Raw genomic sequence first — 15882 nt, 5'->3', positions numbered from 1 at the left:
CACAAATGTGAGGAGAAAAGAGAGATATAGTCTATGGTTCAATCATTCTAAAGATTTCCATCAATATAGTATTCTCTGAATTGATAATCAGATCATTTAAGTGAACCAAACAACTTCTAAAACAACTGTGCTTTCTTTCGAACTTTAGCTTCTTCTTCTTTTTTCCTTTCTCTCTCTCTCTGTGCGAATTTTAACAGATAAATTTGACCTTTATGTGTTGTTATTGGGATTTAAACGAAGTTAATCTATTTGTGTTTGATTTAAACAGATAAAAAAAATAAATTTGGGCAGATAAAAAATTTACATAGATAAAACTTGAACACATGTTTAGACTTGAGAATAAGGAGGCCAACAAAATGGCCTATGTAGCCTCTGGTTTGAGAATTCCATAAGTGTCATGACCCGAACCCGCCCCCGTGGGTTAAGGACATAACCGACCAGTAATCCTAAGATTACCTTCGGCCTCAAACCAAAACAAACATAACTCATCAGAGTAAAGGGGCCAAACGGAAGCAAAAATTTAAAACTTTGTCCATAGAGCCGTGCGTATGTGCACATCAAAACAAACCATACATATGTATGTTAATAACTCACAATAGAAACATAGTGACATAAGATTCCATACAGACAGGATCATCCAACTAAGTTAACCCATGAAAACTATATAAAGACATACTTAAAAACTTCACCAACATGACAAAATATCAATACATAGCAAAATGGACGAAGACGGGTCTCGCGCGTGAGACACAAGGGTTGACTCTCAAAAATCTTTGTTGTTTCTCATAGACTTCACTGGGGCTGGGTTTGGACTTCTCTTGGCTCACCTACAAACACGTGAATGAGTGTGAGCGATAGCCCAGTGAATAATATCAAATAAGAAGACACAACGATATGTAGAACAACATACTCTGAACGGCCTTGGGCCCAATTCATATTTCTATTTAACATACATATATATACATAATTTAAGTCAAGTGACTGTGGTTTCAAACATATTGGCCTTTGGCCCATTTATCTTTCATAACAAACTGGTCTTTGGCCCACTCGGACTTTCGTTCATGTCAAAACGGCCTCTGGCCCATTCATTTTATTATTCAAATCAAACTGTTATTCGTGTCAATCTATTATTCGTATCAAACTATCATTCATGTCAAAACGGCCTTCGGCCCATTCATTCATGTCAAAACGGCCTTCGACCCGTTCATTTATGTCAAAACGGCCTTTGGCCCATTCATTTATGTCAAAACGGCCTTCAGCCCATTCATTTATGTCAAAACGACCTTCGGCCCACTCATTCATGTCAAAACAGCCTTCGGCCCATTCATTCATGTCAAAACGGCCTTCGGCCCATTCATTTATGTCAAAACGGCCTTCGGCCCATTCATTTATGTCAAAACGGCCTTCGGCCCACACATTCATGTCAAAACAGCCTTCGGCCCATTCATTTATGTCAAAACGGCCTTCGGCCCACTCATTTATGTCAAAACAGCCTTCGGCCCATTCATTTATGTCAAAACGGCCTTTGGCCCATTCATTTATGTCAAAACGTTGCCCACCAATTGAATTGACGAATTTATAAACCTTACATAGAAGTAAGAAGTAAGTAATTGGACAGCCATATAATTCAGATATCTTTGATAAGATATTACTCACAGTGATCGGTTGGTTGGTTTGCCCTGGAGCTCGACCCTACACATTTCATGAATACAAAAGGGTCATTAACAATTCAATCCGTTCGTTAATTCACATATTCCTCTTTAGGCCTTATTCTTATCTCTTTAACTCATTTACAATGCTTAACACATGCCTAAGAGTGCTTGCAAGTGAAAGAGAACGGAAAACGAAACACAGAATGCGAAAACAAAATTTTAGAAAACAGGGTCCCCGCTCAAGCGTAGACTTACACGCTCGAGCGGACCCTTAAGGCCTGCAAAAGTACTGGTTGCATCAAAAATATGCTTGAGCGTGAAATAGGGCGCTCGAGTGGAAGGCCTGTCTACGTAACTCCCCCGCTCAAGCGTGAACTAACCCGCTCGAGCAGACACCAAGTCTGCAAAAAGTACTGGGAGCACGTTTTTCCCGCTCGAGCGGCACTTCCCCCGCTCGAGCGGACATCAAAATTCTGGGTTTTCCAGATTGTGTTCTTGAGCTCCATTTCGACCTTCAAGCCAACATTTCTTGCATGTAATGGCTCAAATCTCAAATATAATTACACTAACATATTATAAACCCCAAATTACAACCCAATGAAGCTCAATTTCACAAATAAATCACATGCATACCCCAATCTCCCATCAAACTCACTCTAACATAACAATTTCATGCATTCAAGGTTCCCCTTTTTAATAACCAACATGCATGCCCATATTAACTTTCATTTCCACTTCTAATGATGCAATTAGTGCTCATTCCCATGAAACTCAACAAAAACATGCTTGCATGTGGGATTACACTTTTAATCTTTCATAATTTACAATTCACATGCTAGATTTTGTGATTCCATAGGTGTTCTTTACATGCATGTAAAATAAAGCTTTGATTTTTCTGTAAATCTCACACAGGAAAGATGGGCTTAAAGCTATAAGGCTCAGTGTATAATTTTTTAGAATAGATGTGAGTGATTATAGATCAAAGAATATTTTTAGGCTTTTTGTAACTTGTTTACATTAGAGGCTTTGGTATATATAATGAAAATTATAGTCGTTTATAGCTGTTTATAGTCGTTGTATTCATTTGAATTTATAGCCGTTTATAGCCGTTGTATTCATTTGAATTTATAGCCGTTTATAGCCATTGTACTTCCATCATTACCAATTTGAATATCTTTCACTCCATCATTACAAATTTGAATATCTTCCACTTGAACCTTTTGGCCTTTTGAACCTTTATAGCCGCTTATAGCCGTTGTACTTCCATCATTACTAATTTGAATATCTTCCACTTGAACCTTTTGAACCTTTTGGCTTGTTGTTGTGCTAGGCTGTTTGAACCTTTATTTTGGGCTGTTTGAACTCCTGATTTAATCAAATATTAAATACATTCTAACAACATTTAGGATAAAGGTTTAGGTGAGAAATAATGGGACAAAATAAATTTTGATTCTATTTTTCTCTTTCAAATAAATTATCAAAATAAATTTTGATTAAAATATAATTAAATAAATCATCAAAATAAATAAGTTTAACACTTAATGCATTTTACCTTCACCTCAAGGCAAGGTGAGCCTCAAAAAAACCTTTGAACTCTATGGCACAGACAAAGATAGTCTTGTGAAGAAAACTTTTCTCACATTATTAACTTGGATGGTTTGCTAGTAAAAATTACGTTGGGGTTAGATCGACAGTAACTAAGCAATAATTCAAACTGAACAATTTAAACAGGAACAATTAGGCAATCATGGTTTTGGTTCGAATGCCTCAAAAGAATGAGGAGTTCTTTGGATCAATGGTAACAAAGTAAACAAGAATAAAGAATACACTTTTTATATCAACTGATGGTAGCAAAGTAGATTTGAATAAACAGAAGTAATTTCATATTGAAATTACTGAAGTTCACTCAAAAAGTACAAGTTACAATCAAATGAACTACTCCTAAATTACAATTGAAACTACTCCTAAGTCTAAAACTAAGTTGTTATATTGTTGTTGATGTCCTCTCTCTCTGCAAATTTCTGGCCTTTATATTTCTTCTTTTTCATCCCTCATGATCTTCTCAATCTGCAACTGCTTCTTGGCTTCTAGGCCTTCCAATCACATTAGACCTTTACTTCTATTTGTCAAACTGCCCCTTCTTCAAGTCATCACGTGCCTACAAGCCTTTCTAACCTTCCCTCGACAGAGAAAGACTCTCACTTTGTTTATGCTTCCTCTTGAAGGACTGCACACTAAGTCCATGATCACCGTCAATAACTGCTCCACCATCCAATGTATCCCATCGGCAAAGCCCACTTCCAGTTGATGGCCCTTGTCTTCTGATGCTACACATCCACTCTGGACTTGGTCACGTGTCCTAAATTGACTAGACCACCTATCGACTGAGTTTAGCAAAAATAGGTGCAAACAATGCCCCCCTTGTTTAAGTTAAATAAATATCAAATGTTTTTAACTTAAACAAATTTGCTTTCTTGATAAAATCTAAGCACTGCCAAAATCCTCGCACTTCTACTGCTTACGAAAAACTTAATACATCAACTTGTTACTGTCGACAGGCCATTGTCCCAACTCAAGACAACTGGGAAGAAATCTCTATCCTCCAACACAACCCGGATCAAATATCACCCATTCCTCAAAGAGTCCACCACTTCCAAACTGACACCCAACAAATCCTAACCGCCTTCCTCAATCTCATCAACACCTCACTTGAGAAAATAGCCCTTCATCATCGTGATGAAGCTTTGGCCTGCCTTACTGTTATTCTAAACCTTTCCCATAATCCTTTCAATCCAATCCAGCTAAAACAACTAGCTAGAATCAGCTTAGAATGGCCAACTCTTTTTGGAAATGGTTCAAACCTATTCCAAAGATATCCTAGCTAGAAAGGACTTTCTAGTCAAAGCCCAAACTATATCTACCTCCCTCAAGCTCACTCATCAAACTACCTCAGCCATTTCTAAACAAGATGCAACACTTACACTTGAAAAATCAAGGCTTGTGGCAGAACTGACCACTGTCAAGCAAAAAAGGCTTCATTTGCAACAGCAAAAAGAACAACTTAGCCAAGAAGCAAGGACTATACTTTCTCAGATTACAAATGGTCTTTCCTCAATCCAAACTGTCAAAGCAAAATTGGACCAAGCTCAAAGCATGCTGGTAGATGCTCAATTAGAATGGGGCATTCTGGCCATTTTCTTCCCTAAGACTTAGATTAGTGTTTTTCTTATATGTATTGCACAGAATATTTTACCATCTTTTGTAATTAGTACACTATTGTATAGTCCGTTTTCCTTAATAGATATAAATACTTCGTTTTGCATGGCTTGGTGTACTAAATACTTTATTCTTGTGCAAAGTTCTCTGTCTTTGTATGAAATGTATTGCTTTGTATGCACTTATCAACTTCCTTTGAAAGTCTCCCATATGGTTGGATAGTATCTCTTAAGATACTTCCCATTTATATTCCTCCTATGTGGTTGCCCCTCCAAAGATTCCAATTGATATGCACCTCCCTTAAGGACCTTATGGATCCTAAAAGGGCCTTTCCAATTTAGTGACTACTTGCCAAACTCAAGGTCTTTTGTTCCCAATGGCAAGATAGTTTTCCACACTAAATCACCTTCCCCAAAAAGTTTTAACTTAACATTCTTGTTATAAACTCTCTCAACTTTCTTCTTCTGAGCCATCATACAATCAAAGGCATCAATCCTTTTGCACTCTACATCTTGCAACTCCATAAACATGGCTTCTACATACTCATCAATAGGAATGCCATAATGCTTAGCTGCCCTACTAGACTTTACTGTCACCTCTAATTGTAGAATTATAGCATGACCATAAACTAACTCATAAGGAGATGCTTGAATGCTATCCCTCGTTGAATTCTTGTAGGCCCACAAAACCTCAGATAATAGCTCATGCCAATCCCTTGGATTGTCCTCTATCACTTTACGTAGTGTCACTTTGATTGTTTTGTTTAATGACTCTGCTTACCCGTTCACTTGGGCATAATATGGAGATGAGTTCAACATTTGAATGCCATACTCTTTGGCAAACTCCATCACTTCATCACCATTAAACACTGTCCCTTGATTGACAGTAATTGTTTGTGGCAAGACAAACCTATGCACTATGTGCTTCTTGAAAAAATCAATCACATGAGATTGATTCACCACTTTTAATGGGACTGCTTCTACCCACTTAGTAAAATAGTTTGTGACCACTAATATGAATGCATGTTGTTTTATGGATGGTGGAAATATCTCACCAATTAAATCCATTGCCCAACCCCTAATGGCCAAGGTTTGACAATTGAATCCAAATCCCTAGCTGGCACTTTTTGCACATTACCATGCCTTTGGCACTGCTGGCACCCTTTTGCATAATCAATGCAATCTTTCTTTATAGAGAGCTAAAAATACCCATGCCTTTTGATCAGCCATCTCATCTTCTCTCCTACCTGATGAGCACCATAAATGCCCTCATGGACTTCTGCCATGACTTGCATCTGTTCTAATCCTTTAATACATAGCAAAGTCAACCTATCATGGGTTCTTTTGAACAATTCATCCTCCATAATTACTTTATCCTTCTATCCACTTTTGTTTCTAGGTCACTCAAATACTTGATCGGAGGTGACCTCAAATCATCCTCTAACACCTCCAAAGTCAATACTTACAAGCCTCGTAACTGTCGACACCTAACAAAAGACATTGTCCTCTTCTAAATCCTAACTATCATTTCCTAACCTTATTGTAATACCCCTGTTCTGTATTATGTTAATTAGGCCTTAATACGTATATGATTATGTGTTTGATATGATTTTGTGTGCCATTATGTGAAAATATGTGGTTTTGAATTTCTATCTGTTCACCGTAGGAATATCTGTTTGACTACCTGCTTCGGAAATTAAATTGAAGGCCTTATCGGTCACAGAACCCGAAATTGATTGCGCCATTGTGATTAGCGTAATTTTTAGAGCCTACGGTGAAATTTAATTGGAAATTAATTCGAATCAGATTAAATCGATTCAATTATTGAATTAGTGCCCAATTACTTTATTGTTATTATATTGGAATTAGTGGGGCTTTATATAAAGGCCATTACACCTCAATTCCTCTCCTTTTTACACTTTGGCTGATTTTGAACTCAAGAGAGAAGAGAGGGTCGGCTAAGAGAGAGAGGGTGAAGAAAATTGGGGTTTTGATCCTAAAGCTTGAGTCATTTGAAGCTACACTCAAGAAATTGTCATAGATTGGAAGAATTGAGCCTCTAGGTAAGGAATTGACCTTGAATTCAAACGTTTGAATTTGTAATTTTGTGTGTTCAAGGTTTGTTTGTAATCAAGAGCATGATTGAGTTAGTTTTGTTGAAATTGAGGGTTGATATGTGATATCTATCTTTGAGAGATATTTATTGTAAGTTTTTTTTGAAAGTAAAAATACCATTTCATCTTGTAAAAGTGTTGCAAACACTGTGTTCTTGAAATCTTGAGAGTGATTGTGAATCACCTAAGATTTGCAAGAGTTTGGGGGGCTTGTGAAGTCTGTGTAAAATCCGTGGAGGATTGCTCCATTTGTAAAGAAGTTGCTAGCACCCCTGTGAATCTAGAGTATAGTGAAAAATCTCAAGTGAAGCTTGAGGAGTGGACGTAGGCCGAATTGAAGCTGAACCACTATAAATTTGTTTGCCTCTCTCTCCCTTATCTATTTATTTTATTTTAAATTGCCATAGCTATATTTTACATTTTTACTGTGCTAAAATCATTAACTAACATAGTTGTTAAGACACTTGTTTTAATTATTTTTATTTCATTAATTATATTTATCTATTGTGGTAGTCATAATTTTTATTAAGGTATTATTAATTTTAATTATAAAAACCTAATTCACCCTCCTCTTAGGTTGTCTTTTGGGTAACATTATGGTTTTAAACTTTTAGAATATGCCTTTTGCACATAAGCATATGATGAGTATGTATACGAAGAGGTTGCCTTAGACTAGTAGATAGTTTAAACATCAAAAAAAAATATATATATATTTGTGACTTTATTCTATAGAAAAAATTAAGTAAATGACAAATGAACAAAAAATACAAAGTTAATGCTCAAGTGAGAAGCTTAGCCATGAAAGCTAAGAATGCCAATTTCACTTTCAATAAAGGTAAGCTTCATTCTCTGTAGTGAAATGTTCGATACCTTAAGATGAAAAGTATTTACACCTTTGTATTTAATTCTTACTTAATTTTTTCACTATTTTAAAATATTTAATTTAATTAGTAAACATTAAAATTTAAAATTTGAAATGCTTGCACGTCAACGCCTTACGACTTACGCCTTGAGTTACACATTCACCTTTAAAAACTGTGGTCGGTGCAAAATCATCTCATTATATCCTGATGTTGCTATAACATTTTCCTTTAGTAAAAATGTCACTATAACCTCTACTGTAAGTGAAATTCTTTGCAAAACCAGACAGTACAAAAGTCTACCAAGAAGTTACAGACCTAAGACTTAAAGACATTTAAGCCCAGAGAATAGATTGTGACTGCAGTTCGATTTTCATTTTTACTGCTTTTGGAAACAAAATATTGAAAAGTTCAAATACACCCGCTGTTTTTATCTGTACCAAAAAAAAAAAAAATTCAAAAATGTTGAAATAATTTTATAGTGGTTCCTACAAAGGGGGTGCTTTCAAAAAACTTTAAAAAAATAGATTTCAAAAACAATTTATCAAACAAGTTTTCCGTATCAATTTTCATTTTATTCTAATTTTGAGAACAAAAGATAGAAAAGAAAAACGATACCAAACATACCCTACTGCCTATGTCCGTCAGCTGTAGACGGAACGGTTGGTCCTAGTATACCTAACTTGCAGGACTAATAACCTTTTCCAATTACTCATTTGATATAGCAGAGAGGGAGGGACCCAAAAGTGCCATGCTCATTAATAATTTATTTTGATTTTTTTAGCATCTAAAATGTGTCAAGCACATGAACTTTAGTTTGATAATCTAATATATCAAGACACAATTGAGGTACTGGGTAAAATAGTCCTGGAAGAGGCCAATTTAGGAAGTATGCAATTGTCAATTTGCATTATTTTTAAGGTGAGAAATAAATTGTTACTAGTGAAAATTTTGTCATATCATAATAGGTAAATCAGCAAGATCAAGTGGCTGGTGAACAAAATCAAAGATAAACAAAATGTACAGCCCAGCCATTTATCTCTATATATAGCATATATAGCCTACAGCCCCTAGTAGGAAGAACCACTCACCAGCGCCGGCATAAATAGCACATGAAAAATGACTGGGAGCTGCTAATAATAACACACATGCATTATTCACCTGCAAATCAAAGTGGACAACAGAGGAACAGTCAGTCAGTCAGCAATAAGAATCAGAACAAAGGATCTCTCCATGTAGCAGCCATCCTAGTAAGCAAAAGCCACACAAGATAGAAAAGTTAAGAGATCATAGAAAAGTTAAGAGATCCAACTTTTCTTGCTCTTAAGCTGGGTTGGTCATGTTTAAATTGTATCAATGGACATAATATTCAAATAATCCTTCTAAGATACCCGCCAAAATATCATATGCCATGTAAAATAAACATGACTGCAATATATTCAGGAGAAGGGGTGACAATTTTTGCATGGCCAAGCCAACACAACAAGGTCATTCAGAGAAGGATATTCATAAACTTCATGAATTTGTATATACTGATATATAACATACATACATGGAGTTAAAATTGATATATTATTGATTGATATGTTGTTTTTTTCTGTCTATTACAAATGGTTCCTTATATAGATGTAGGTGTAGTGGATATTATTGATTGATATGTTGTTTTTTTCTGTCTATTACAAATGGTTCCTTATATAGATGTAGGTGTAGTGGATGCTGTGTAGTGGATGGTGATAGTGGTGTAGTGGGTTAGGTTTAGTGGAGTAGGTGAGGTGGTAGTGGTGTAGTGGGTTAGGTTTAGTGGAGTAGGTGAGGTGGTAGTGGTGGTAGGTGATGGTAAATTCTAACAGCCACCCGCAAACTCAAGGAGGATAGAAACTAACCAACTTGAGTTTGAAGAGAGGAACAAAACAAGAAAATACATAAAAAAAGGATAGGAGACACTGTATGGTCGTGTCAGACCGTTGGTGAAGACACTGTATGGTGGTGTCATAACGTTGTAGAGGACACTGTATGGTGGTGTCATAACGTTGTAGATGACACTGTATGGGGGTGTCATAACGTGGTAGAGGACACTGTATGGTGGTGTCAGACCGATGTAGAAGACAGTTTATGGGGTCATGTCGTACCCTTGTAGAAACTAACCGGAATCAATGTCGGGACAGTTTACAGAGTCTTGTCGGACCCTTGTAGAAACTAACCGGAATCAATGTCAGGACAGTTTACAAAGTCTTGTCGGACCCATGAAGGAGCTAACCGGAATCAATGTCGGGACAGTTTACAGAGTCTTGTCGGACCCTTGTAGAAACTAACCGGAATCAATGTCGGGACAGTTTACAGAGTCTTGTCGGACCCTTGAAGTAGCTAACCGGAATCAATGTCGGGACAGTTTACAGAGTCTTGTCGGACCCCTAAAAAGTCGCACCCTCAAAAGGTGTGCCTAATCTGTTAAAAGGCGTGCCCTCAAAAAGCGTGCCCAATCCATAAAAAGGCGTGCCATCAAAAGGCGTGCCATCAAAAGACGTGCCATCAAAAGGCGCGCCCATTTTGTCTTCGAGCGCCGAGCGGCGCATGATGCGCGTGTCTGCCTCTTCGTCAGGGTCTTTATAAACTGAGGCGGAGGCGGTGCTTGAGGCAGAAAAAAAAAACTTTGTGAAAAAACTTCTGAAAAAACTCTTCATTTTCTGAGAGAGATATTCGTTTTCTGAGAGATTGTCTCTAAGAGCTGCAAATCTTGAAACACTCGGTAACCAACCCTTCTCTGAAAAACTCAGCAACCCATAACATGGCCTCTTCTTCCCGTCCAGCTAACCAGAACATGGCCTCCTCTTCCCGTGGGCTGCTTACGCTCTTTCCAGAACTGAATGAGTCCACAAGAGAAATAATTGGTGTGGTGGCCAGTGAACCTCAACCAAACACCTCTGGTTTTGCTCCGTTGAACTTTTCGATGCGGTCGGTGGAGCAAAAAATGGCGGTGCAAACTGATATTGAGGCCAATCAGTATACTCTGAAGTCATGCGTGGAAACCATGACTGCGGTCACAAATTTGTCGCACCGGCTGCAGAGCAGGACAAATGAGGTGCAACAGTTAAACTCCCAGCTGGCTCTGCTCCAACGCATGTATAAGGATGCGCGAGCAGAGATTAGTGTGCTAAAGGCGGAAAATAAGGAGTTGAAGCGGAAGGCCACCGTTATGTTCCGATTTGGAGGGCCGCCATATGCTGCAGTGGAGGAGTATGGGGGAGTGAACGTGCTCGGCGGCGTGGAAAACACGGAGGCAGCACCGTCAAGGGTCGCCCAGGACGGAGGCAAGAAGAAGAGACCGGCGGCAGAGTAGAGAAAAAAAATCCCGCCTGTGGATGTGGTTGTTTTGTTTGTGTTGTTGTTGTTTTTTTTTTTTTTTTTTTTTTTGTGGATGTAAAATTGTGAACGGGGGGAACCCCGACATGAACAAAAGGAGTGTGGTGTGCAAGTTCGTCGTCTGCCTGTTTTTTTTTTTTTTGTTTTGTTTTTTTTTTAAGAATAATAATAATAATAATAATAATAATAATAATAATAATAATAATAAGAGGGGACAAGCCCACATGGGTGGCTTGCAAACTATATGCTGGGTATAATCAAAACCGTGGGCGTGAAAGTGAGAGAGAGAGAGAGAAGAGGATGATGGTGTGTGCAATAGAATAAAATAAACATAGATATATATATATATATATAGAGATATATTAAAATAAGAGAAGAGGATGATGGTTTGAGTGGGATGTTGGGTGGAGATTGGTTTAAAAAATAAAAAAAGGGTATGGGTATGTGCAAAAGGTGGTGGCTGTTGGTGTCATCAAGAGTGTTGAGCAGAAGCACGAGCTTTGGCAGCTCACCATGGCACAGTCTCTGCACTTTCTACTGGGTTCTTAGTCGACACAAATCTGGAAACTTCAATTCCCTTCACTTATAGACCACCTCCAGCACCTTTGCGGTATGATGCAAATCTGAGACATCCTCGAACTCCACCAAGCAATCAAGAAAGTTGTGGCAACAAGAATGATGCTGCAGTGCACACAACAGAACCATGGAAACATCGGATAATGACCTCAAGGGATCCGACTGCAAAATGCAAACGGATACTGAACTTGACCCATCAAAGGATCTGGAGGTGGAACTTGAGAAGTCCGGTGAACTTAAAAAATCCGGTGAACAAGAAGAAAAGGATGAAGAATGGAAGAGCCACTAAATCTGGGTACACTGGGTACGATTCATAGTGTTTGGAGGATCCAGAGGGTCCATAGGCGGCCTCTCATGCCGAAGAATCTGTGATGGTGCCGGCAGTGTGTGTGTGTCTAGTCGTTGTTCAGAGTGAAGGGACTCCAGCCGGCAGTGTGTGTGGTAGATGAAGACGACCGAGACGGTGGTGTATAGGAGGACAAGTGAGAGGAAGGGCAGTGGTGGTGGACTCGAAGAAATTTCAAGGTATGTGTAAAAAATTCTAGCGAATTAGGTTGAGGTCCGGCAGGCGGCTAAGGTGAGGTTACCGCCCGCCGGGGAAGCGAAAATACTAGGTTCTAAACCTGCTCTGATACCAAGTTAAAATTGATATATTATTGATTGATATGTTGTTTTTTTCTGTCTATTACAAATGGTTCCTTATATAGATGTAGGTGTAGTGGATGGTGTGTAGTGGATGGTGATAGTGGTGTAGTGGGTTAGGTTTAGTGGAGTAGGTGAGGTGGTAGTGGTGTAGTGGGTTAGGTTTAGTGGAGTAGGTGAGGTGGTAGTGGTGATAGGTGATGGTAAATTCTAACACATGGAATACAAAATTATAGAGATGCCATGTAATCCGGAAAATAGGGTGGATAAAAGTTAGCTAATGGTGGAAAATTTTAATCCAACATGGGTTGCATTTTTTTGCATAATGTAATACCTTTTAATGACATGGAAAGATAGTAAAAAGTTGTGTCACCCACTACCTTCAAATGAACTGGAAGCGCATAGAGAAGAGAATTAGATAGTGAGAAGAAGTGGCTGGGCTTGTTAATCTCATGGACCATGGCTGCTGGTGAGAATGACAACAAAATTCTTGACTCATAATAATGATGTGACCCTAGGAATTATATAACTGAAAAAAAAAAAAAAAAAAAAAAAAAAAAAAACTGCAATGTCCCACCTTAAGGGACTTTTAGTTCGATATAAAGGCCCTATTTGGTAGTGATTATAACTTATAACCTAACAGCTTATACCTTATAACTGTGAACATAAACTGATTTTTGACTTAAAAATTAAGCTTCTCCTCCCACATTCAAAGAATAAGTTGATTTTTGATTTACAAAAAACTATAAACTGTATTGTTAAGCTGAACCCAACACATCAAAATAGCTTAAATTAAACTAAAAGCTAAAATAAACTGAAAATAAGCTCTACCAAACAGGACCAAAGTCCCTTGGAATCTGCACCTCGAACTGGCTTAGGTGCGGCCTCTATAGCTTATACTGAAGCTGGTGCATCAATAAGCTTTGGTACTCAAACTTCAAGGGATACTGCGAGATCCCACCTACAACTAAAGATAATATATATTATTTCTACAAAAAGTCAGTGAAATTTCTTACACCTTTCATCCAAATGTAGTGATGAAATCTGGGAAAAGATAGATGTCCTCCCAAGATTTCAGCTTGCAGAAGGACCAAACACATAATTTATCTTTCCCTAATAAGAACTAGCCGTTTTCATCTTCAAAATTGCACAATATATTGCTATTCAGAATTAGATACTATAAAAAAAAGAATTAGATACTACAAATTCTTACGCCTTCATTTTCATATGTGACGGCTGATCAACTTGACAAGAAGGATTCACAAGTCTATGCTTTCAGAGTTGGCATTTTACATATTATTCAAGAAAATGCATTACAAAACTGTTCATTATCCACCATTCTACACACATAAAAGAGGTGTCAACATTTACAGAAGTTTCCAAACCCAAACAGTGACAAAAACACTGAGCTAAGAAAAAGAGCTGTCATGGAAATGAAAGTATTTCTAGATGAAGGTGGACCACCAGACCTTCAAGCCACAAAGCATTAGATTGTCATCAAGATGAGCATAGTCCTTCCAGTAGCTGACATCAGACCCTGCTTGTTTGTAGGGAAAACAGCAATTGAACATGTGGAGATGACCTGCATCATAATCTCTCTAGTGCATACATCTTCAGCAACACTGCCATTGCAGCTGTTCGCTTCATGAGATCAGTACCTGAAACTCTGCATGGACAATTTTGTCATCAAATGAGAATTCTGGTGGTATAAAATTCATTAAGCATTAATCGCGTGAAAGACTTCTATACAAGAGTAAAAAAAACTACATGTACAGATGCGATAATTTATAGCTGACCGTTCCAAAGGAAACTCCATTTGTTGAAAAGACTTGTCAAACAATTTTATTTATTTATTTATTATTTTTTTTAAAAAGAAAAACTAAATTAAGAAAGAAAAAGCCATACCTTAAACAATTGTTCCTGCAGTGGGTTTTAGTTGCTACCAAGGTAAAAGAAAAACAAGTTTGTTAAGTAAAATGAAGCTTTAGCTGTGTGACATGAAATAATTATCACAGCAGCTTTGGCTGTATGCAATCAATTCAGTCAGACTCTGTACACCAACAAAATAAACCAACAACCTATTGAACATTTGATAGTCAAGTGAAACATTCTGTCAACAATCCACGTACAAAAGTTAAATGAGAAGAAACATATATCCACCAGCAAAACCCAATCATCCACGAGGCTCCCACATCCATGAAGGTGCCTTACATGTTTTATGTTTGTGCCCAACACCATTGCAACGTGAACAGTGTGGACGTCTAACGTGCAGGACTTTGGATTCAGTTGGATTCTTCCGTGGGCGGCCTGGTGGTCGTTTAGTTCTAGGTGGACGCAAACCAAGGATGATGTTGTTCTTTGAAGTGAAACCATTTTCGATCCCTTGGACACCAGCAGTACCAACTTCACTGGGACATGGCATTTCAATATTTGAAAAACCAGGCAAAACTTCGGCATATATAAGTTCCTGCACCTCCTTCTTGTACCAACCCGCCACAAACTGATATGCATCAAAATTAGCTAGTGCAATTGCACGGCATGCATGTGGGCATGGTATACTGTTAAAATCCACCTACTCTCCACCTACTTTACCCACTTAAACCTACTCCACTAAACCTAACCCACTACACCACTACCACCTCACCTACTCCACTAAACCTAACCCACTACACCACTACCACCTCCACTTCACCTACTCCTTACCTACTACACACTCACCCTCTTCTATATATAGGAATCATGAATCATTGTAATTGAGATCAATATATCAATCAATAATAATACATACAATTTATTCTCTCTTTTTCTCTATACATTATTTCTTACATGGTATCAGAGCTGGTTTAAAACCTAGTATTTTCGCTTCCCCGGCGGACGGCAACCTCACCTTAGCCGCCCGCCGGACCTCAACCTATTCCGCTGATAAAAATCAACAAAGATTTGTGCAACTGTAGTCATGTGTGAGGCTGATGGAGAAGAATTCTTCACCTCATATGACGAGACAGTCTGAAACTGGAAACACTGCAACATTCTGCTCTGGAATTCTGCAGCAGCTAGATTATAGCTTGGTTGAGTGCCAAGCTTTGGTTCTTCCACCCACTCTTGAACTTGCCCAGCAAAGTGTGAAGGTTCATGCTTGTGTTGGAGGGACTAGTGTGCGCGAAGATCAGCGCATTCTCTCCAGTGGGGTTCATGTTGTTGTTGGTACTCCTGGTCGTGTGTTTGACATGTTGCGGAGACAATCACTTCGCCCTGTTTACATCAAAATGTTTGTCTTGGATGAAGCTGATGAAATGCTGTCACGAGGTTTTTAAAAATCAGATCTATGATGTGTTCTCAGTTGCTGCCACCCAAAATCCAGGTTGGGGTGTTCTCTGCCACAATGCCACCAGAGGCTCTTGAAATCACCAGGAAATTCATGAATAAGCCTGGAAAGAGAAAAAGCTCATGCTAGGATTTGCGA

At 38.2% G+C, this 15882-nt stretch overlaps 1 long non-coding RNA gene across 1 annotated transcript; it reads right to left on the bottom strand.

Annotated features, from left to right (window-relative positions):
* Positions 1-13692: 13692 nt before the first annotated feature.
* Positions 13693-14977, bottom strand: LOC145814301 (uncharacterized). The gene is made up of 2 exons (XR_014357640.1): positions 14325-14977; positions 13693-14085 (listed from the first exon to the last, which is right to left on the bottom strand). It is a non-coding gene; the product is annotated as an uncharacterized LOC145814301 (long non-coding RNA).
* Between the last annotated feature and the right edge of the window lie 905 nt (positions 14978-15882).

This window comes from Camellia sinensis, unplaced genomic scaffold, assembly GCF_055761805.1.
Source record: "Camellia sinensis isolate YWXY unplaced genomic scaffold, ASM5576180v1 Unanchor1, whole genome shotgun sequence".
NCBI lineage: Eukaryota > Viridiplantae > Streptophyta > Magnoliopsida > Ericales > Theaceae > Camellia > Camellia sinensis.
This window is presented reverse-complemented; position numbering and strand designations above follow the sequence as displayed.